The 22,206-nt window shown below is 35.1% G+C and overlaps 1 protein-coding gene across 5 annotated transcripts in view; it reads left to right on the top strand.

The window, feature by feature from the left end:
* TRPM3 (transient receptor potential cation channel subfamily M member 3) overlaps window positions 1-22,206 on the top strand; it is a 617,065-nt gene that overhangs the window by 21,594 nt on the left and 573,265 nt on the right. The window lies entirely within an intron of this gene.

The following is a 22,206-nucleotide window of genomic DNA, read 5'->3' as shown; positions in this document are numbered from 1 at the left end:
CCTGGAACTTCTATTGACCATAGAGTTTTTAGGATAGTTTTCCAGCATCCAGAAGTGCTCTATTATGTTATACAAAACTAATGTTCCCTTAAGAAATGCAACTATACAACCCAAGAATAAAGAGGTGACAGTATTAATTTAAAGTCTGCTCTGCTCAGACCAGAGAAGTATTGTGTTTAGCTCTGAATGCCATATTTAACATAGAACATGGTTAAACTAGAGAGCATTCAGAAGAGAGTAATCAGGATGGTGAGAATCAGTTGAAGACTGCAGGAACTTTTCTTTGCTTTATTCATTATAATGCCATACTGAGGCCCATTAAAAACGGATCAGAAAGTACTAGAAATCAAATGCTAGCTTTACATTTATAGGAATTCCATGATTTGATAAATGAAAATAATGTTTAAGGGATATTTAAGAAAATGGAAGGGAACTTATTTATGAATGAAAGAAGGAACAAATGAATGAGTGAATGAATAACAGAAAAAATATTTATTAAACTCTTAGGATATGCCAAGTACTATGCTGACCATAGATGATAGAAATGCAAAAGCTAAGGCCATTTGTGCTGCAGGAGTTTTACTTCTAATACATCTAGAGGCATGATATCCATCTTGATGTGGACATTTCAATCCCCACCATAAGTCACAAAGATAGTGAATATAAGACTGTTGGCAACCTTGTGGCCTTTGAGTAGTATCAACTTACCAATTCAATTCAATAAACATGTATAAAGAAACTACTATGTGTTCAGCACTGTGCTAAGCACTGGGGACACTAAGAGAGTAAAGTTCACTATATGAATATTACCTTCTGGCCATCTCCATACTTGTTGCTCAGGCTCATGTCATCATCTTCATCACTCCCCCTTGGTTTCCCACTCCAGCCCCAACCCTGGATTCTAACAACCTCAGCTCTGAGAGATAAGTTTTTGCCATGTCTTGCCAAGAACTAGAGTTACCTTCAGACTACTCTTGGCTTTCTTTCATGTGTTATCTTCCTCATTAGAATATAAGTCCCTTGAAGAAAAGGTTATTTGTGCTCACTTGTGTTTGTATCCCCACATTTAACACAATACTGGAAAATTTTAAAATGACTATAGAGTTATAAGATCATTGGCCTAAACCTAGAAGGGAACTTAAAATCAAAATTCTTCATTTCATAAGTGAGGAAACTGATGTTCAGGAGGTTGAATGATGTGCCAGCATGGCAGTTGTCATAATAGTTGACTGGCTTGGAGGTATGTATTGTATTTTTATGAATGACTGAAAATCGTTAATTAATCACTATATGACAAACATTATGCTAGAAATGCAAATCCAAAAATATGAAAAAAATTAGCCTTCAAGAAGTTTAGAAAATGTGGAATGGTGAGCACAGCCCTGGTAACTTTGGGGAATAGATTGACACTGCCTTCCATTCAGTTGATTTGATCATGAACTTCCAGAATTTGGTGATTAGGATTGGGGCAGAGTTGAAGGCCAGTATTAGGATAGGGAAGGATGGAACTTTCTCATCCAGGTTTCTGATAAGTTTTCAAATTGATCAAAGATTAGGGAATGGAATGAAATATGGCTATGGATCATGTGAAACACACTAGTCAGGATACTGAGCCCTAGAGAATTTCTAGAGATGAATAGTAAATGATCTCTTATTCTAGTGGCAAGTTCATTGGGAAGACCATTGAAAAGGCAGCCAAGTAATAAATAAGAAGAGATATTGTTAAAAGATAATGTTAGGGTTCTACAGAAATCTGGAAAACAGATTTGGGGGGAAAAAACATGATTCTTATCTTATAATTCTAGATTTTTTTCCCATTATATAGGTTTCTACCAATATCTTTGGCAATATAAATAGAGTCCCATATAGTGGAACTGCATGATGGATTTTTTTAGGGGGAGGAAAAATCCTAGAACATTAAAATTGTAATTCTAAAATTTTCTGGCAATGAAAAAATGGAGTCAATGGAGATACTGCTTGAAACAAGTGGGACATTAGAATGAATATGTCAAAAAAATCTTACTACAGTAAATTTTGTTCTTTAAAAAAGTCTTTTGACCAAAATATTTCCATTTTGGAAAAAAATATCTTAAATGGGAAATACACACACACACACACACACACACACACACACATATATATATAGCATTCTTGAATTCAAGCCAATAAATACTAAAATTCTACAATTAATGCATATTCTTTAAAGTGTCAGCTATATGCTTAGTATCCTGAGTGAGTTTTAGGAGGAAGACTATACATATATATGTGTGCACATATATGTAATGGAGGGTGGAATTGAGAGTTTGATGTAGAAAGTAGCTTTTGATCTTTGAAGCAAATTGATAATTCTAAAAGGCAATGACGAAGGGAGAGGATACTTCAGTAATGGGGAACATCCAACAAAAAGGAACAGAGATAGGAGATGAAAAGACATATATAAAAATTAACAAAAAAGGCAATTTGCTTAATGCTGTAAAATGCAAAAAAAAAAAAAAAAAAAAAGAGTTACCTACAATCCTGGAAAGATGTGTTAGGGTCAAGTTTTGACAGCTTTTAAATCTCAAAAAGAGAAATTTTATTTGATCTAGGAATGATAGCAAAGCATGGGAATTTATTGATCAGGAGGATAATGTGATTAATTATGTACTTTAGGTAAATAACTTGTCATTGTATGGAGATTGAAAGATCAAGCGAAGATATTTGAGATGGATAGACAAATTAAGGGCAAGTAAAAGGTAATGAAGACTTGTACCAGGGCAGTAGGTATGAGAGCAGAATCTCTCAGAGAGGGAAGTAACTGTATTTGTGGGGTCAAAAAGAGAGTAAAGATGATGTTGAGGTTTCTTATCTGGTAGAGTGATGCTACTCTCAACAGAAATGGGGGACTTGGGAGAGAGAACAGATGTGTTTTGAGGAAATCAATGAGTTCGCTAGCTTGATTTTGTTGAGTTGTAGTTGCTTGCAAGATATCAAGTTTGAAAAGTCCAAGTGGTAGTTATTACTATGTATAGAGCCCCATATTAGATATTGTAGGAGACAAACTTTATATAACATACAACAACTCTTGCCTTTATTGACACCCTATTCTAACATGTGCTACAGTGTGCTAAATTAATACAAAGATAAAACTGCACTCCCTAATGTTAAAGAATTTACATTCCTTAGAACATCTATATAATAGTGGTATAGATATAAGGTAAAGAATGAAAATAAAAGTAAATAATGTTTTACAGCAGGGAGAAAGGAAGGAAAAGAGAAGGAAAGGAGGAGGGAAGAAGGTAGACAAGGAAAGAGAATGGTGGTATGTGAGGTAAATCCTGTAGGAAAAGAAGAAATATAAAGGGCACAGATGAAACAAAATAGTGCTTATCAGAATCAAAGTGGTGTGTTAAATTTGAGCTCCTTACAGGCCCTCTCCAAATGAGAGAATCAAGGAAAGCTTCTTGAAAGAGAAAGCATTTGAATTGAACTTTAAATGATAAATACAGATTCAAAATATAGGAGTAGGAAAAGGGTATTCCAATAATAGGAAATTCTGTGAGAGTAATTTCTGAGTCAGGGAATTGTAGGGCAGGTAGAAGGGGCTATATGTAATCCCATTTTGCTAGAATGTAGAATAATAGAAAAGGGAATAATATTGGTTAAACTAAGAGAGTTAAGATAGTACCACATTATAAAGTAGTTAGGATGCTAATCCAATGAATTTTAATTTCATTCCCTAGTAAGTTGGGATCCTAAGAACAACATGACCAAATCATTATAAGTATGATGAGTTTTGCTTATATTGGAAATTGCTTTCTGTCTTATATAAAGGAGAAGAAAACAGGGAGGGAATGAGGGAGGGAGGGAGGGAGGGAAGTGGGAAAGAGGGAAGGAGGGAGGGAGGGAAGGAGAGAGAGAGAGAGAGTGGTTTTATTATTCAAAAAAAATTTTAAGGTACTTTAAGGTGTTGCTGAAATATACATTTAAGCACAGCAATGATACATGAATTCAAATTATTTTATTACAAAGGAATTGAAAAATTAGCCTTTTCCCTTTAAAGTGGTAGGCAATAAACAAGTTTTAGTAGTTGTAGGGAACCCTATATTTACATGCTCTCATACACAGTAAATACTAATAAAGCAATCTACTTGGTTCCCCCAAGCTAAAGTTTAAGTTCAGAATTGCCATCTCCTTACCTTCTGCCATAAAACAGTTCTGTAAATACAACTATGGCCAATAGCTGTATAAGTGCAGAGGCAAAACAATTCCTAAGTCATTAAATTTAGGAATTGTTGAATGAATAGCCCTAATAAGGTCTATTAAGAGTGACATAGTGTAGGAGATTCCTTCACTTTTTATTCCCCAAGCAACTATAGTTTTGATTTGCAAACATCAGTCTCTGGAAACTGCTTCATCATGGAGTTACATTGTCCTTTCTGAAAATTGTGTTATGGGTACTTCTGGGGATGTAGCCAAGATGATGGAGAGGACACATGTTCCTTTCTGATTTTCTTCTACAACCCTCAGACTAAATAGCAAATTGAACCTCTGAATTAACTCTGGACTGGCAAAATCCACGAATATTGGGAGTGAAGAAGATAATTTTGAAGATTACCAAAAAAGATCTGTTTCAATCAGAAACAGAGGGAGGTGGGCCAAGTGCTGAGCACAGATGCCAGCACAAACAGTGCAGAGCAGGGCCACTGTGGACCTCCAGAGGTGGTGAGGACTCCACAGGGCAGTGCTTGGAAGCTAGTAGATCATCAGAGAAGTTACAAAACATCTGACACAAAACTACAAAAGGTAAATAGTGAATCTCACAGGACCTGACCACATCCACCCAGCACAGGTAGTCAGTAAACACTGACTCAGCATAGTAACAATTCACCCAGAACAGTCACAGCCTCTTGTAGAGGAAGTTTAAAAAACTTGCCCTGCCCTAAAAGCAGATCTTAATTTTTTTTAATGTAAAAAGAACTCTGTCTATAGACAGGTTTTATGGTGAAAGAGAAGAACAGATTTCAAACCCTGAGGAAACTAAAAGCAGATCATTTGCAGATGAAGCCCCCAAAGGTAATATAACCTGATCCCTATCACACAAGGATCTCTTAGAAGAAATTAAAAAGAATCTTAAAAGAGAGCTAATAGAAAAATGGGGAAAGGAAATGAAAATTTTGCAAGAGGATTTGGAAAAAGCATATAACTCATTAAAATATAGATTTGATAAAATGGGAAAAGAACACAACTCCCAGAAAAACAGAAGTTGTGAAACAGAAAAAAGAAAATTACTCCTTAAAAAACAGAATTTGTGAAATGAAAAAAAAATTCCCTAAAACAAAACAACTCATTTAAAATTCAATTGGACAAAAACAAAAAGAAATAAAAAAGTAAATGAAGAAAATAGTTCATTAAAATTCAGAATTGAAAAAATGGAAATTAATGACTCAATAAGACAATAAGAATCACTCAAGCAGAACCCCCCAAAAAATGAAAAAAAATACAAATACCTAATGGAGAAAACAACTGACTGGAAAATATATCTGGGAGAGACTCCCTGAAAACCATGATGAAAAAAGAGCCTAAACACTATTTTTCAGGAAACCATCAAAGAGAACTTCTCAGATTGTAATGTCCTCTAGATTGTAATGTTCTCTGGGAGCAGGTTCCTTGGGAGCGGGGAGCTTCTAGAGGCAGCCTTAGTTTCAGCTAATGCAGCCAGGAATTAAAGTCCAAATCCTTTATTTTCTCTTGCAAATATTGTCTCCTTCCTTGGGCCTGGTTAGCTTTTTTAGTGGCCTATTTCTCACCTTGGTTCTGAGAGCTCTTGCTGCTAGTCCTTTGCCTCTGCCAGCTTCAGCCTCTAGCTCCTCCAAATGTCTCCAACCAGCACAAAGGTGGAAAATGGAATGAATCTGTCTCCTCCTCCAAGAGTGGGCTTGTCCTTTCCGACTTCTGAAAGTCCCAGATTTAATCCTGGTTGAGGCTCCTAGCTTCAACAACTTCTTAAAAGTGTGAATCTTGTAGAACTCTAATAAGTACTAAGTACATTAGTGAACTAGAAAACTATTAAGCACCATGCTAAATTAGATAACTGACTTAGCATCTTGTAAGAATCCTAACATCTCCTGCTTTCTTTTGATTTTTGAACATAGGTGGTCATGACCTCCTTGATTTCTCAAGAAGATGAGAATCCAAAAAAAAAAGGATGATCATGCCTTCCCTGACTGCTCAAAAAAGGAGTGAAAACACCATAAAAAGAAGGTGATCACTCCCTCCCTGGGCGTCTCAGGAAGGGAGATGAAAACACCAAAGGAAAAGGGAAGTCAAATCAGATTAGTGGGTTTCTGAAGGGGCTCACTCTTAAAACAGGTATACATAAATCCATCAATATGGGAGATATTACACATAATTACATAAATTTCATAAGCACATAGTAACATAACACAAGCTAGTAGTGATGTAATAAATAACATGAATCAACAAGAGGATTTATACATGTCCATAAATCCTAGAAACAGTCCAAAAGGAATCTATTGTCCATTAGTTCCTGTGCCAGGAATCCAATAATTCCTGCAAGTTTTGAAGTCCTGCAATAGTCTCATCAACAATTTTTCAGCTCAAGGAATCCAGTGATCCCTGCTGGTTTTCAAGTCCTGCAACAGTCTTATCTTGTGTTAGAGAATCCAATGCTTCCTACAGATTTTGTTCTTAGGTCTTCTCCTTTGTTTCCAGATTTTTCTCTTTTTTGCCTCTCTCTGATGGACAAGGTGAATATAGCTTGTTGGCACCCATTTGATTCCTTCTCCATCTGTAGAAATACAAGCAAACTCTCTCTCCCAGGCAGTTAACCTATCTAGTCCCTTCCATTTACCACTTTGGGGATTTCTTCTCATCACCTGGCAATTATATTGAAGCTGTTTGCACTGGACACTGCCCTGTTGGTTTAAAAAGCCTGTATTCTCCCCAATTGCAATCCCTTTCTGCTATTTGATTGCTTTTCTGTTGGTTGATCATGTAAGCCCTTTCTGCCATGTGATTACTTTTTGATCACATCAGAGTTTTGAACTTCTAAACACTCTCTGGGTGTAAACTCAGCTGCCATCATCCCCCACCTGTCTTTTGTATGATGTCTTGGGGCTGGGCCCTGCCTCTCATTTCCCTGGGTCAATCTACATTCTGAGGCCCAATGGAAACCCTTGTGGCATTTTGGACATGGGGTTTTGAGTTTTATTCTCTCACCCTGTCCTCTCACTCTATCTCTATATCTACACTGAGCTCTCAGATGTCCAATTTTTCCACACTGAAAACATAAATGATTTTCTCTAGAAATCCCTTGCCAAGAGGGACCCTGTCTTTCCATGTTCATCATAGTCTGGGTATAATAAGCATTTGTGCCCACTGTGACACAGCATCTTATGATCTCCTCTAAAGGAGCATCTTTGTGTAGTCCCCATATAATTCTTTTGCAAATCTCATTAGTATTTTTCTTAGTCAGATATCTGGTCATTATTTCTTTAGCTGCATTGTCTCCAATGGTTCTTGTGACAGCTGTCTGCGAACACCCACAAAATCCACAAAGGGTTTATTAGGACCTTGCTCTATTTTTGTGAAGGCTTTACCTCCATCTTTCTCTGGGAAAGAATCCCAAGCTTTTGTTGCAGCAGCAGCAATCTGTTCATAAGTTGTTGTGGGATAATTAATCTGTGCTGAATTCCCTGCATATTGACCTTTACCTGCTAGTTGGTCAAAAGTGATTTGCATATTAACTCCTGTTTGCCTATTTCGTTGGACTTGAATCCTACATAATTCATGATCTTCCAAAAGTCACAAGTTTTATCCAGGTTCTAAATATGTCATTGTTATGGATTTCCAGTCACTAGGGGTTAGGATTTCATAAGATAAATTATCTAGTAACATCTTAACATAAGACTATGTAGCCCCATAAAGAGTGCAACACTTTTTTAAATCCTTAATTTTTTTCCAAATTAAAAGGAATATATCTTATCCTTTTTTGACTTGAAGAGTCTAGCTCTTCAATCACAGGGTATGCATGTATTAAATCAGATATATCCTGTCCTTTATTTTTTGCTTTAACCAGTGATTTTTGTAATCTTGTCATAGGCTGCTTCATAGGTGGTTATGTTACTGCCTCTCCCCCTCCTCCTTCTCCCTCCACCCATGAAGGGTTAATTGGGGGAGATAGGTCAGGGGATGTGGAATGACCTAATTTCTCCTTCTGTGAAATATCACACTCAAAATTGTATTTAAGTCCATTCTTATCTGATTCTTCATCTTTTTCACCTAGTTTAATTGACCACCTCCCCCTCCTGCTCTTTCTTCTTTTTCCTTATTCCAACACTTATATAATTTCTTAGACAGTTGTATTAAATTATATGTATTAAGTGTATCTTTGGAAATTGAGTCAGGCCCATTCTCATTGTAGAACTGACATAGTTGCTCTCCTACTAATTTCCACTCATTTGGATCCAATTCTTTTTCCTTGGAGTGTTGTGTTCTTTTTCCAAAACACAGCCAGGTGATAAAAGAGTTCAGATCTTTTATTGTGTCCTTCAATATAGCCCGGTTAGCCCAGAGGCCTACCTCTCTGCTTGGTTCTAAGAGCTCCGTCGCAATGTCTCCAAATCTAAAGGTTTGTCCTTTTGACTCCAGCCAGCACCAAGGTAGAAGATACGGTGAATCTCTCTTGCCTCAAAGATAGGGCATGTAGGCTTTCTTCCAGAGTGCTCCTCTACGATTCCTGGGAATGTTCTCAAGTAACTCTCTCCAGCTCTAAGAGCTTCCTGTATATATATATATGATCTCCCAAAGAGAAACTCCTCCTTCTGGAGAGTGGACGGAAAAGGAGTTCTGACTACTCTCTTTATAGTTGTCATGAGAGTATACAGCTCAAATGCTATGTTTGGATGCATCTGTAAAGATAGTTGGTCCTTTAAGAGGTACTTTAGAAACCTTTTCTTCAAGCGTCCATTGCCAATTATGTAATAGTCTGGTTATCTTTAAAGGAGGCCCGTGTGTAAAATTTGGAGCCATGGCCAATAAAATTTGCCACTCTGGGATGGTTTCACAGCATACATTAATTGTTTTTCATTCCCTGTGGCAAAACTGTGCATCCATATCTTTTATAAGGCTCAGTTAAGTTAAAGCTGGGTACTGAAAAGGCAAATCTTTTCATATCCTCCTTTTTTAGAAGGATAGAATAGAAACAATCCTTAATGTCTATAACCCAAAGAGGCCATTCTCTAGGCAATTGAGTAGGAGATGGAAGCCCAGGCTGAAGAGTTCCCATAGTTTCCATCTGTTCATATATCTTTCTTAAATCAGTCAACATCAGGGGTCCTCAAACTTTTTAAATAGGGGACCAGTTCACTGTCCCTCAGACTGCTGGAGGGCTGGACTATACTAAAAACAAAAACTTTGTTTTGTGGGCCTTTAAATAAAGAAACTTTATAGCCCTGGGTGAGGGGGAATAAACATCCTCAGCTGCTGCATCTGGCCCACAGGCCGTAGTTTGAGGACCCCTAGAACATGCCTCCACTTTCCAAATTTCTTTCTTATAACAAATACTGAGGAATTCCAAGAACTTAGAGAAGGTTGTAAGTGTCCTTGGTCAAGTTGCTCCTGTACTATATCTAATAAGGCCTGAATTTTATTGCTACCTAAGGGCCACTCTGTTCTATTCACACTGGTGTATCAGTTTTCCATTGGATAGGAACAGGTGAAAGTGCTGGCAGACATTCAACAGCAGCCCTGCCTAAAAAACCTAGGTACTCATTTTTAATCCTAATTGTTGTAAAATGTCTCTTCCCTACAGACTGATGGGGATATTTTCAAATATAAAAGGAGTAAAAACTCTTGTTTCATCTTCAAAAGTCCATCTCAATCTTTGGCCTTAATCTTTGGCCAGTGACTGGTCCAGTTGGCACCTCTAATGACTGTACAATCTGCACCTGTCTCTACCAGTCCTTCTAATAGTATGCCATTTATATAGATAGTGAGCATAGGTCGGTCAGCTGTCACAGCTGCTGTCCAATATATTCCTGGATTTTGTTGCTTGGCATCAGAATCTGGGTGACTATCACCAGATTGCTTATTAGGAGTCTGTATCAGTAAACCTGTTGCTACTACTTCTCCTGGGTGATAAGTCACACATTGTCTACCTGTATTAGTGACTTGGATATTATCTACACATTCCCCAGTTTTCCACATCAGTGTATAGATGGACACTTTTGTAAGTACTCACAGGAGGTGAAATACTGTCCCTAGAGGCAAGGGATCCATAGACTGGAGAGGAACAGATTTCACCTCTCTAGGGAGTATCTCAGTTGTCCCAGCTATATACAACTAACTCTATTGTAATCCCTTTCTCCCATCAGGTTGCTTCCTGGCTGGTTGATTGTGTAATCCCTTTCTCCCATCAGATGGCTTTCTGGCTGATTGGTCATGTCTGGGTACTGGACTTCTAGGCACTCTCTGGGTGTAGCATTGGCTGCCATTGTGCCCCAAGTATTTTTTTGTCTTGGGCCCTGGGGCTGAGCCCCTCATCCTGTTTCCTTTTATCAGTCTATATTCTGATGCCCAATGGAAGACTTTGTTGCATTTTGGACATGAGGTATTGGGTCTTGTTCTCCCACCCTGTTTTCTCACTCTGTCTCTATGCCAACATTGAGCTTTCAGATGCCCTACTTTACCATATTGAAAGCATCGACAAGTCTCTCTGGAAGTCCCTTGCCAAAAGGGACCCTGTCTTCCCATGTTCAGATCTTGGGGAGTCTGCATCATAGACTGGCTATAAAAAGTATTTGTACTTACTGTGGCACAGCATCTTATGATCTCCTCTAAAGGAGCATCCTTGCGTAGTCCTAGTATAATTCTTCTACAAATCTCATTAGCATTTTCTTTTAGCAAGTTGCCTTATCTGTTAACGGCATTTTCACCATTAGTTCATATGATAGCTGTCTACAAATATCCCACAAAATCAGCAAAGGGTTCATTTGGCCCTTGTGTTATTTTTGGGAAGGCTTCACCCTTGTCATTTTTATTGGGGAGAGAAGCCCATGCTTTGATGGCAGCAGCAGCAATTTGCTCATATGCTGCTGTAAGTGGTAATTGATCTGCACTGAAATTTCTGCATAAGAACCTACACTTGTTAGTTGGTCACAAGTGATTGGAGGATTAACTCCACTATGACTGTTTTGTTGGGCTTGTATCCTATAGAGCTCACTATATTCAGAAAGCCACAACAAGTTTTGTCCAGGTTCTAAGCATGTCCTTATTATAGATTTCCAGTCCCTAGGGGTTAAGACTTCATAAGCCAAATTCTGTAATAACATCTTAACATAAGCTGATGTAGCCCTATAAAGAGTGCAAGCCTTTTTCAGGTCTTTGAGAATTTCTATATCAAAAGGAGTGTATCTTCTACTTTCTTGACCAGAAGAGTTAAACTGTTGAATCACAGGATATATTTCCAGTTTCAAATCACCTAAGTAATTTAAGTGGCTTCTTCTTCTGTGGCTTTAAGTACTGCCTTTTGCAATTTTTGCAATAGGAGGGGGTGATTTCTGGGTGGGGAGGTGCTGATGGTGTCACTGCGCCTCCCACTACTCCTCTTCCCTCCATCCTGGAAGGTGAAGTTTATGTGGGCATGTTAAGAACCAGTTCTGGTTTAGGCGGGGTTGAACCTGCTTTATGAGAGTGAGAATCATCACACCCTTCACCATGCCCTTCACCATGCCCTTCATCCTCTTTTAACTCCCCATACCCTCTGGACATATCGCTTTTAATCCCTCCTTTGTGCTCCTCATTTTCCTCAGACTTCCTCATCTGACTGTTCTTAGAATTTTTTCTTTTTTCTATAACTTGCAGGATTCTTTAAGGCCAACCATATTAATGTTGTATGTATAGAATGTTCCCCTGGAAATTGAATGAGGACCTTTATCATTGTAGTATTCACATAGCTCTTGTCCTACTAGCTTCCAATTATCTAGCTCTATCTCCTTTTCCTTTAAGAACCTTTAAGAACCAACCAACCTTTAAGAACCTTCAAGAACCATCTAGTAAGATGAGCCACCCCTTTCCCCCCCTCCCTACAATTCTCTGCATACACCAATTATAGAGCCAGCACAGGATAATGGGAAGGGCCATTCCCCAAGCACATGCCCATACAGTATTGTCCAATAGGTAATTATCCTTAAGTGCTCAAACTGACCTCAGTGCATCGACTCAGGAGTTTCAGCCCTCTACAAAAAACAAATTACCCTGCTAAACTGAACATTTCCTTTCAGGGAAGAAGATGCACCTTCAGTGAAACAGGTGAAATCCATTTATTTCTGATGAAAAGACCAGAGCTAAACAAAAAATTTGACCTCCAAAAATAAAACTCAAAAGAAGCATAAAAAGTAAAAAGAAAAAAAGTCTTGAGAACTGTATACCTATTATGGGTATACACAGAGAGTACATGTATAATCTGATTTTACTGTTATAATATAAAAAAGAAAGTAGAGGTGGAAAAGAGATTGTGCAAGAAAAAGGGGGAAATGGAGGTAAAATGAGGGAAATTATCTCAGGAAGAGGCAAATAAAATCTATTATAATTGAGGAAAAGAAGGGAGGGTGATGAATATTGTGTAAATCTTACTATCATCAGTTTTGGTTCAAAGAAAGAATATTAGACATATTTGCTTTCACCGAGAAACTTCTCTCACCATATAGAAAATTGGGAGGGGAAAGGAGAAGGAGTAGGTTAAATAGAAGGAAAAATAGAAATGGTAAGGGAAAGGTATAAGAAAGGGGGAGGGTATCTCTAAAAGGGGAGGATTACTTGAGGCAAGTAGTGCTCATAAGTAAAATACTGGGGAGAAGGGAAAGGAGAAAAGGAAAGAGGAAAAATATGATTTGGGGTTAATGAGATGGCAGGAAATACAGAATTAGTAATTTTAACTGTAAATGTGAATGGAGGGAACTCTCCCAAAGAGCGTAAGTGGATAGCAGACTGGATTAAATAACAGAATGCTACAATATGTTGTTTACAAGAAAGAAATTTAAAGCAGAGCAATACATATAGAGTAAAGCTAAAAGGCAGGAGCAGAATCTATTATGCTTCAGGTGAAGTAAAAAAAAAAAAAAAAGCAGGCATAGTCATCCTGATCTCAGATCAAACAAAAGCAAAAATTGATCTAATTAAAAGAAATAAGGAAGGAAACTATATCTTGAGAAGGGTATCATAGATAATGAAGCAATATCAATATTAAACATATATGCACCAAGTGGTATAGCATCTAAATTCCTAAAGGAGAAGTTTAGAGTTGCAAAAAGAAATAGACTATAATGGTGGGAGATCCCAACTTTGCTCTCTCAGAACTAGATAAATCAAACCACAAAATAAATAAGAAAGAAGTTAAAGAGGTAAATAGAATACAAGAAACATTAAGTGTGATAAATCTTTGGAGAAAATTGAATGGAGACAGAAAGGAGTGCACTTTCTTCTCAACAGTTCATTGAACCTATACAAAAATTAACCATATAGGATATAAAGATCTCAAAATCAAATGCAGAAAGGCAGGAATAGTAAATATAATTTTTTTTTCAGATCACGATGCAATAAAAATTACATTCCATAAAAGGTCAGGGAAAAATAGACCACACATAATTGGAAACTAAATAATCTCATCCTAAAGAAAGAATGGGTGAAAATGTAAACCATAGATACATTCAATAATTTCATCCAAGAGAATGACAATAATGAGATAACATACCAAAATTTGTGGGATGCAGCCAAAGCAGTAATAAGGGGAAATTTTCTATCTCTAAATGCTTATTTGCATAAAATAGAGAGAGAAGATCAATGAATTGGGTTTGCATCTAGAAAAGCTAGAAAGAGAACAAATTAAAACTCCCAAATCCAAATATCAAAATTGACATTCTAAAAATAAAAGGAGATCAATAAAATTGAAAGTTAAAAAATGATTGAATTAATAAATAAAAGTAAGAGTTTTATGGAAAAAAATCAATACAATAGATAAACCTTTAGTTAATTTAATTAGAAAAAAGAAAGAGAGAAATCAAATTGTTAGTCTCAAAAATGAAAAGGGAGATCTTTCCAACAATGAAGAGGAAATTAGAACAATAATTAGGAGTTATTTTGCCCAACTTTATGCCAATAAATTTGATAACCTAAGTGAAATGGAGGAATGGCTACAAAAATATAGATTGCCCTGATTAACAGAAGCAGAAATAATTTACTTAAATAAATAAATAAAATACTTAAAAAGAAAAAGAAATAGAGCAAGCTATTAATCAACTCCAGAACATAAAATCCCTAGGACCAGATGGATTTACATGTAAATTCTATCAAACATTTAAAGAACAATTAACTCCAATACTATTCAAACTATTTGAAAAAATAGAGAATGAAGGACTACTAACAAATTCCTTTTATCACACAGACATGGTACTGATGCCTAAACCAGATAGGATAAAAACCAATTTTGTATAGTATAGACCAATCTCTCTAATGAATATTGATGCAAAAATCTTAAATAAAATATTAGCAAAGAAAATTCAGAAAATCATCCCCAGGATAATACACTATGACCAAGTAGGATTTATACCAGGAATGCAGAGTTGGTTCAATATTGGGAAAACTACAAGTATAATTGACTATATCAATAACCAAATTAACAGTAACTATATGATTATCTCAATAGATACAAAAAAAACCAATTTGATAAAATTCACCAGCCATTCCTATTACAACACTAGAGAGAATAGGAATAAATGGACTTTTCCTTAAAACAGTCAATTGCATCTATTTAAAACCATAAGCAAGCATCATATGTAATGGGAATAAACTGGAACCATTCCCAATAAGATCAGGAATGAAACATGGTTGCCCATTATCACCATTACTATTTAATATTGTAATAGAAATGCTAGTTTTGACAATAATTGAAGAAAAAAGATTAAAGAAATTAGAATAGGTACTGAGGAAACCAAGTTATCACTCTTTGCACATAATATGATGGTATACTTAAAGAAGCCCAGAGAATCAACTAAAATACCATTGGAAGTAGTCCACAACTTTAGCAAAGCTGCAGTTTACAAAATAAATCCACATAAATCATCAGCATTTTTATCCATCACTAACAAAATCCAACAGCATAAGAAACAAAGAGAAATTCCCTTTAAAATAATTGGCAATAGGATGAAATATTTGGGAATCTATTTGCCAAGGGAAAGTCAGGAGCTATATGAGCAAAACTGCAAAATACTTTCCATACAATGAAAGTCAGATCTAAGCAACTGGAAAAATATCAAACATTCTTGGATAGGGTGAGCAAATATAATAAAAATGGCAATACTACCCAAACTAATCCATTTATTTAATGCTATACCAATCAAACTCCCAAGAAACTATTTTACTGACCTAGAAAAAATAACAACAAAATTCATCTGGAAGAACAAATGGTCAAGATTTTCAAGGGAATTAATGAAAGGAAAACCAAATGAAGGTGATCTAGCTGTACCAGATCTAAAACTATATTATAAAGCAGCAGTCATCAAAACCATTTAGTTCTGGCTAAGAAATAGAGCAGTTGATCAGTGGAATAGCTTAGGTTTACAAAACAAAACAGTCTATAGCAGTCTAGTGTTTGACAAGCACAAAGATCCTAGCTTTTGGGAAAAGAATTCACTATTTGATAAAAAACTGCTGGGAAAATTGGAAACTATTATGCCATAAACTAGGCACTGACCCACACCTAACACCATATACCAAAATAATGTTGAAATGGGTTCATGATCTAGACATAAATAATTATATTATAAACAAATTAGAAGAGCAAAGATATAGTTTATCTCTCAGATCTATGGAGGAGGAAGGAATGTGCAAACAAAGAAGAAGTAGAGATCATTATTGATTACAAAATAAATAACTTTGATTATCTAAATTTAAAAAGTTTTTGTACAAACAAAACTAATGCAGACAAGATTAGAAGGGAAGCACCAAACTGGGAAAATATTTTTGCATTCAAAGAATCTGATAAAGGCCTCATTTCCAAAACATATAGAGAATTAATTCAAATTTATAATAGTTCAAACCGTCCTCCAATTGATAAATGGACAAAGGATATGAACAGACAATTTTCAGATGAAATTGAAACTATTTGTAGTCATATGAAGAGGTGCTCCAAATCACTATTGATCAGAGAAATGCAAATTAAGACAATTCTGAGATACCACTACACACCTGTCAGATTGGCTAAGATGACAGGAAATGATAATGATGAATATAGGAGGGGATGTGGGAAAACTGGGATCCTGATGCATTGTTGGTGGAACAATGAACAGATCCAACCATTCTGGAAAGCAATTTGGAACTATGCTCAGAAAATTATCAAAGTGTTCATACTCTTTGATCCAGCAGTGTTTCTACTGCATATATATCCCAAAGAAATCTTAAAGGAGAGAAAGGGACCCATGCCTGCAAAAATGTTTGTCGCAGCCTTTTTTTTGTAGTGGCAAGAAACTGGAAACTGAGTGGATGGCCCTCAGTTGGAGAATGGCTGAATAAATTATGGTTTGTGAATTTTATGGAATATTATTGTTCTATAAATAACGACCATCAGGATGACTTCAGAGAGGTCCGGAGAGACTTATAACTGACTCTAAGTGAAATGAGCAGAACCAGGAGATCCTTATACACAGCAACAAAATTATATGATGATCAATTCTGATGGATGTGACTCTCTTCAACAGTGAGATGATTCAAACCAGTGCCACTTGTTCAGTGATGAATAGAGCCATCTACACCCAGAGAGAGGACTGTGGGAACTGAGTGTGAACCATAGCATAGCATTCTCACTCTCTCTGTTGTTGTTTGCTTGCATTTTTTTTCTTTCCCAGTTTTTTTCTTCCTTTTTGATCTGATTTTTCTTGTGCAGCAAGACAACTGTGTGTGTGTGTGTGTGTGTGTGTGTGTGTGTGTGATTTTTTATGGACCAAAGGGACATTCTTAAAAGTCACCATGGGGCAGCTAGGTGGTGCAGTGGATCAGCCCTGAAGTCAGTATGAACTGAATTCAAATCTGGTCTCAGACACATAACACTTCTTAGTCACGCTGGGTAAGTCACTTAACTCCAGTTGCCTCAGGGAAAAAAAGTCACTACAACTTCTTATTCTAATGAAAACCATAAAGATTAGAGTTTTTGATTATATAGTTGAATGGGCTTCTATTAAGTATGTCTTTTGCTAAGTACTCAGCATAAAAAAAAAAAAAAAAAGGAAGCAGTACCTTTCCACCTTACATTTTCAGTTAGGAATGAATAGGAATGTGACTGAGGAACAACAGGAACCCAGATAAATTAACAGAAAATATATACAAATAAATACATTTTAAGTTATTGGAGAGGAAGTGTTGAGGCTTGGCAGAGAGGAAAGAAGAATTTGTTATTTTCAAAAATGAAGGAAACTTTTCAATTTAAAAATTATATTTGTTGGAGAAAAAGGACATAATTTTCAGAAATTTTTGTTACTACTACAACTAATAATGGCTAAATATGTAACAATTGGCATGCATAGGCACTGTACTAAGCAGTTTACAATTATTATCTCATTTGATCCTCACCTTGGGAATTGGGTGTTATGATGTGAAGGAATGAATATTAACTAGCCACAAAGATTTAGACAAGATTTTGAGCTCAGAATTAGAAGCACAAAAAGTAAATCTCATTGAGTTTTTCTCAAGGAAAGTATCTACAATAAATACTTATTAATTGACTAATTTTATTTTGGGCTTTTAAGATTTTTCAAAGTACTTTACATATGTTATGTCATTTGATCAATGCAACAACCTTATAAAATAGATGCTGTTTTATCTGCACTTTTCAGATGAGCAAATTGAGGTTCAGAAAAGCTAAATGGTTTGTCTAGGGTCACACAGCTAGTAAATATTTATTAAGGATTTGAACTCAGATTTTTTTTTTTCACTTTACACTATGCCCTGTACCACTTAATCTCCAAAAGAGGCTTATTTTCTGTTGTATGTAAAGCAATTCTCATTCAGAATTTATAAGGATTAAGGGATGAAACAAAGATTATATGAACAGGCAAATGAATGAATAAACAAATGAGTAAATCATAGGAAGAACACTTGAGATTTCCATTTTTGTTCCACTTAGTTTTAGAGAGAGAAAAATGAGGAAATATTTTTTAAAAGGGAAACCACTGAATGCTGAAAATCTGATTTCCTTGGAGTTATTCTTCAAAACACAGAACTCAGAAAGAATCTTTCTAAAAGTAGAGCAGTCTAAATCAACAATAGAGCTGATTTAATTGGTGCTCTTGACCTATCTTGGCAGCTAGAGAGGGGGGAGGGGTTGGATTCAATATGGTTATAGGCCAACTTTCAGCTTTATACTTTTTTATAAATTAAATGATTAATTTTTAAATACACATTGCTTTCAGAATCATGTTGGGACAAAAAAAAAAAACAGAACAAAAGGGTTAAACCATGGAAGAGGAAAAAAAAAAAAAAACAGAAAAAAGAAGTGAACATAACATGTAGATTCACATTCAATTTCTATATTTCTTTTACTGGATGCAGATGGCATTTTCTGTTTCAAGTCTATTGGGATTACCTTAGATCACTGAAAAGAGCCAAAACTTTCATAATTGATCTTTGCACATTCTTATTGTAATTGTGTGCAATTGATTCCTGATTCTGTTTTTTTCCTTCAGCATCAGTTAGTGTAAATCTTTACAGGCCTTTATAAAATCAACTTGTTCATTATTTTAATAGAAGAGTAATATTTCATTACCTATGTATACCACAACTTGTTCAATCATTCTCCAACTGATGGGCATCTACTAATTTTCCAATTCTTTGCTACCCCTAAAAGAGCTCCTACAAACATTTTTGCATATGTGGATCCTTTTCCCTCCTTTATGATTTTCTTAGGATACAGACTTATAGTGGCTTTTCTGGGTCAAATGGTATGCACAGTATTATAGCCCTTTGGGCATAGCTCCAAATTGATCTCCAGAATGGTTGGATCATTTCACAACTCTACTAAATAATGCAATAATGTCCCTGTTTTTCCACATGTCCTCCAACATTTATCATTATCTTTCCTACCATGTTAGCCAAACTGAGAAATATGAGGTGCTACCTCAGAGTTGTTTTAATTTGCATTTCTCTAATCAATAGTGATTTAGAGCATTTTTTTTATATGACTGAAGATGGCTTTAATTTCATTATCGAAAAATTATGTTTGTGTCCCTTGATAATTTATCAATTGGGGAATGGCTTGTATTCTTGGAAATTTGACACAGTTCTTTATATCTTTATCAGAAACAATGGATGTGAAAAAAAATTCTCAACTTTTTACTTCCATTTTAATCTTGTGTTGGTTTTATTTGTGCAAAAACTTTTTGATTTAATATAATCAAAGTTGTTCATTTTGCTTTTCATAATGTTCCTTAATTCTTCTTTGGTCACAAATTCCTCTCTTTTCCAAAGATCTTATAGGTAAATTATCCCTTGATCTCCTAATTTGTTTATGGTATCATTCTTTATGCCGAAAACATGTACCTATTTTGAAGGTGTGAGTTTCTGACATATTATTTTCTAGTTTTCCCAATAATTTTTGACAAATGGTGAGTTCTTTTCCTATAAGCTAGAGTTGGGGGTTTATCAAATACTACATTATGATTGGTATTGATTATTGTGTTGTGTGTATCTAACCTGTTCCATTGTATTCTATTTCTTAGTCAGTACCAGATGGTTTTGATGACTGCTGCTTTATAATATAGTTTTAGCTTTACTACTGCTAAGCTACCATCCTTTGTATTAATTCCCTTGATATTCTTGAATTTTTATTCTTCCAGATGAATTTTGTTATTATTTTTTCTAGTTGTATAAAATAATGTTTTAGTAGTTTCATTGGTATGGCACTGAACAAGTAGACCAATTTAGGCAGAATTGCCATTTTTATTACATTAGCTCACCCTACCCATGAACAATTGATATTTTTCCAATTGTTTAGATCTGACTTTGTTTTGTAATTGTGTTCATATAGTTCCTGGGTTTGAATTAGCAGGTAAACCTCCAAGTATTCTATTTTGTCTACAGTAATTTTAATAGAATTTCTCTTTTTATCAATTGCTGCTGGGCTTTGTCAGTAATATACAGAAATGCTATTGATTTGTGTCCTGCAACTTTGTCAATGGTGTGAATTGTTTCCAATAAGTTTGGGGATAATTTTCTAGGATTATCTACCTATATATATATCATCATATCATCACCAAAAAGTGATAGTTTTATTTCGCCATTGCCTATTCTAATTCCTCTAATTCGTTTTTCTTTTTCTTATTGCTAAAGTCAACATTTCTAGTGAAGTTTTGAATAATAGTGATGATAATGAGCATACTTGTTTCATCTATTGTTTCACATATTGGGAATATGTGTAGCTTCCGTCCATTACAAATAGTACTTGCCACTGGATTTAGATAAATAATGCTTATTATTTTAATGAAAACTTTATTATCTTTATGCTTTCTAGTGTTTTTAATAGGAATGGGTGCTGCATTTTGTCAAAAGATTTTTCTGCATCTGTTGAGAATATCATGTGATTTCTTTTGGTTTTGCTATTGATATGGTCGATTATGATAATAATTTTTCTGATACTGAACCATCCCTACATTCCTTCTATAAATCCCACTTGGTCATAGCCTATCATCCTGCTGATAAATTGCTGCAATCTCTTTACTAATATTTTATTTAAAATTTTTGCATCAATATTCATTAGGAAGATTGGTATGTGATTTACTTCCTCTGTTTTGGCTCTTCTTGGTTTAGGTATCTATAGCAAAGTTGAGTCATAGAAGGAATTTCACAGGACTTCTTCTTTGCCTGTGTTTCAAAATAGTTTATATAATGTTGGAATTAATTGTTCTCTAAATGTTTGGTAGAATTCACTTGTGAATCCATCTGGCCCTGAAGATTTTTTCTTAGGAAGTTCATTAGTGGTTTGTTCAATTACTTTTTCTAAAATGGGACCATCTAAGTAATTTGCTTTTTCTTTAGTTAATCTGGGCAATTTATATTTTTATAAATATTCATCCATTTTGGTTAGATTATCAGATTTGCTGCCATGCAGTTGGGCAAAATAGCTCCTAAATATTGCTTTAATTTCTTTATCATCAGTGGTATCATCACCCTTTTCATTTTTGATGCTGGTGATCTGGGTTTTTGCTTTCTTTTTTCTAATCAAAGTTTCATCTCTTTTGCTGGTTTTTTCATAAAACCAATTGTTAGTTCTATTTATTAGTTCAATAGTGTTCTTAGTTTCAATTTTACTAATCTCTCTGTTAGATTTTAGAATTTCTAATTTGGTATTTAGTTGACTTTTAAAAATTTGTTCTTTCTCTAGTTTTTTTTTTAATTGCATGCCCAATTCATTGATTTTCTCTTCTTTTTTATTTTATTCGTGCAGTTATTTAGAGATATAAAATTTCCCCTAAGAACTGCTTTGGCTGCATCTCATATATTTTGGTATGTTGTCTTGTTATTATTCTCTTGGATGAAATTATGAATTGTCTCTGTGATTTTTGTTTGACTCACTAATTTTTTAGAATTAGATTATTGAATTTCCTATTGATTTTTAGCTTATCTTTCCCTACTCCTTTATGGATATAATTTTTATTGCATTGTGGTTTGAAATGGAAGCATTTACTATTATGCCTTTCTGCATTTGATTGTGAGCTTTTTATGTCCTAATACATGGTCAATTTTTGTGAAGGTGCCATGTACTTCTGAGAAAAAAGTGTGTCCTTATTCAGTTTTCTGTAGAAGTCTATCATATATAGGTTTTCCAGGACTCTATCAACCTCTGCAGTTTTTTTCTTATTTATTTTGTGCTTAGATTTGTCTGATTCTGAGAGGAGAAAATTGAAGTCTCTCACTCGTGTAGTTTTGTTATCTTTTTCTTCCTGTAACTAGCTTAAAATCTTCTCTAAGAATTTTGCTGCTCCACTTACACATTTAATATTAATAATTAATATTAATAAATACATAGACATTTAGTATTGTTACTACTTCATTGTTTATGGTACACTTTATCAAGATGTATTCTCTTTTGCTTTATCTAAGATCAAAATTGCTACCTCTGCTTTTTTTTTTTTTACTTTAGCTAAAGCATAATAAATGGTG

The sequence above is a fragment of the Sarcophilus harrisii genome, chromosome 1, assembly GCF_902635505.1.
Source record: "Sarcophilus harrisii chromosome 1, mSarHar1.11, whole genome shotgun sequence".
Lineage (NCBI taxonomy): Eukaryota > Metazoa > Chordata > Mammalia > Dasyuromorphia > Dasyuridae > Sarcophilus > Sarcophilus harrisii.
Note: the sequence above shows the minus strand (reverse complement) of the source record. Positions and strands in the feature narration are given on the sequence as shown.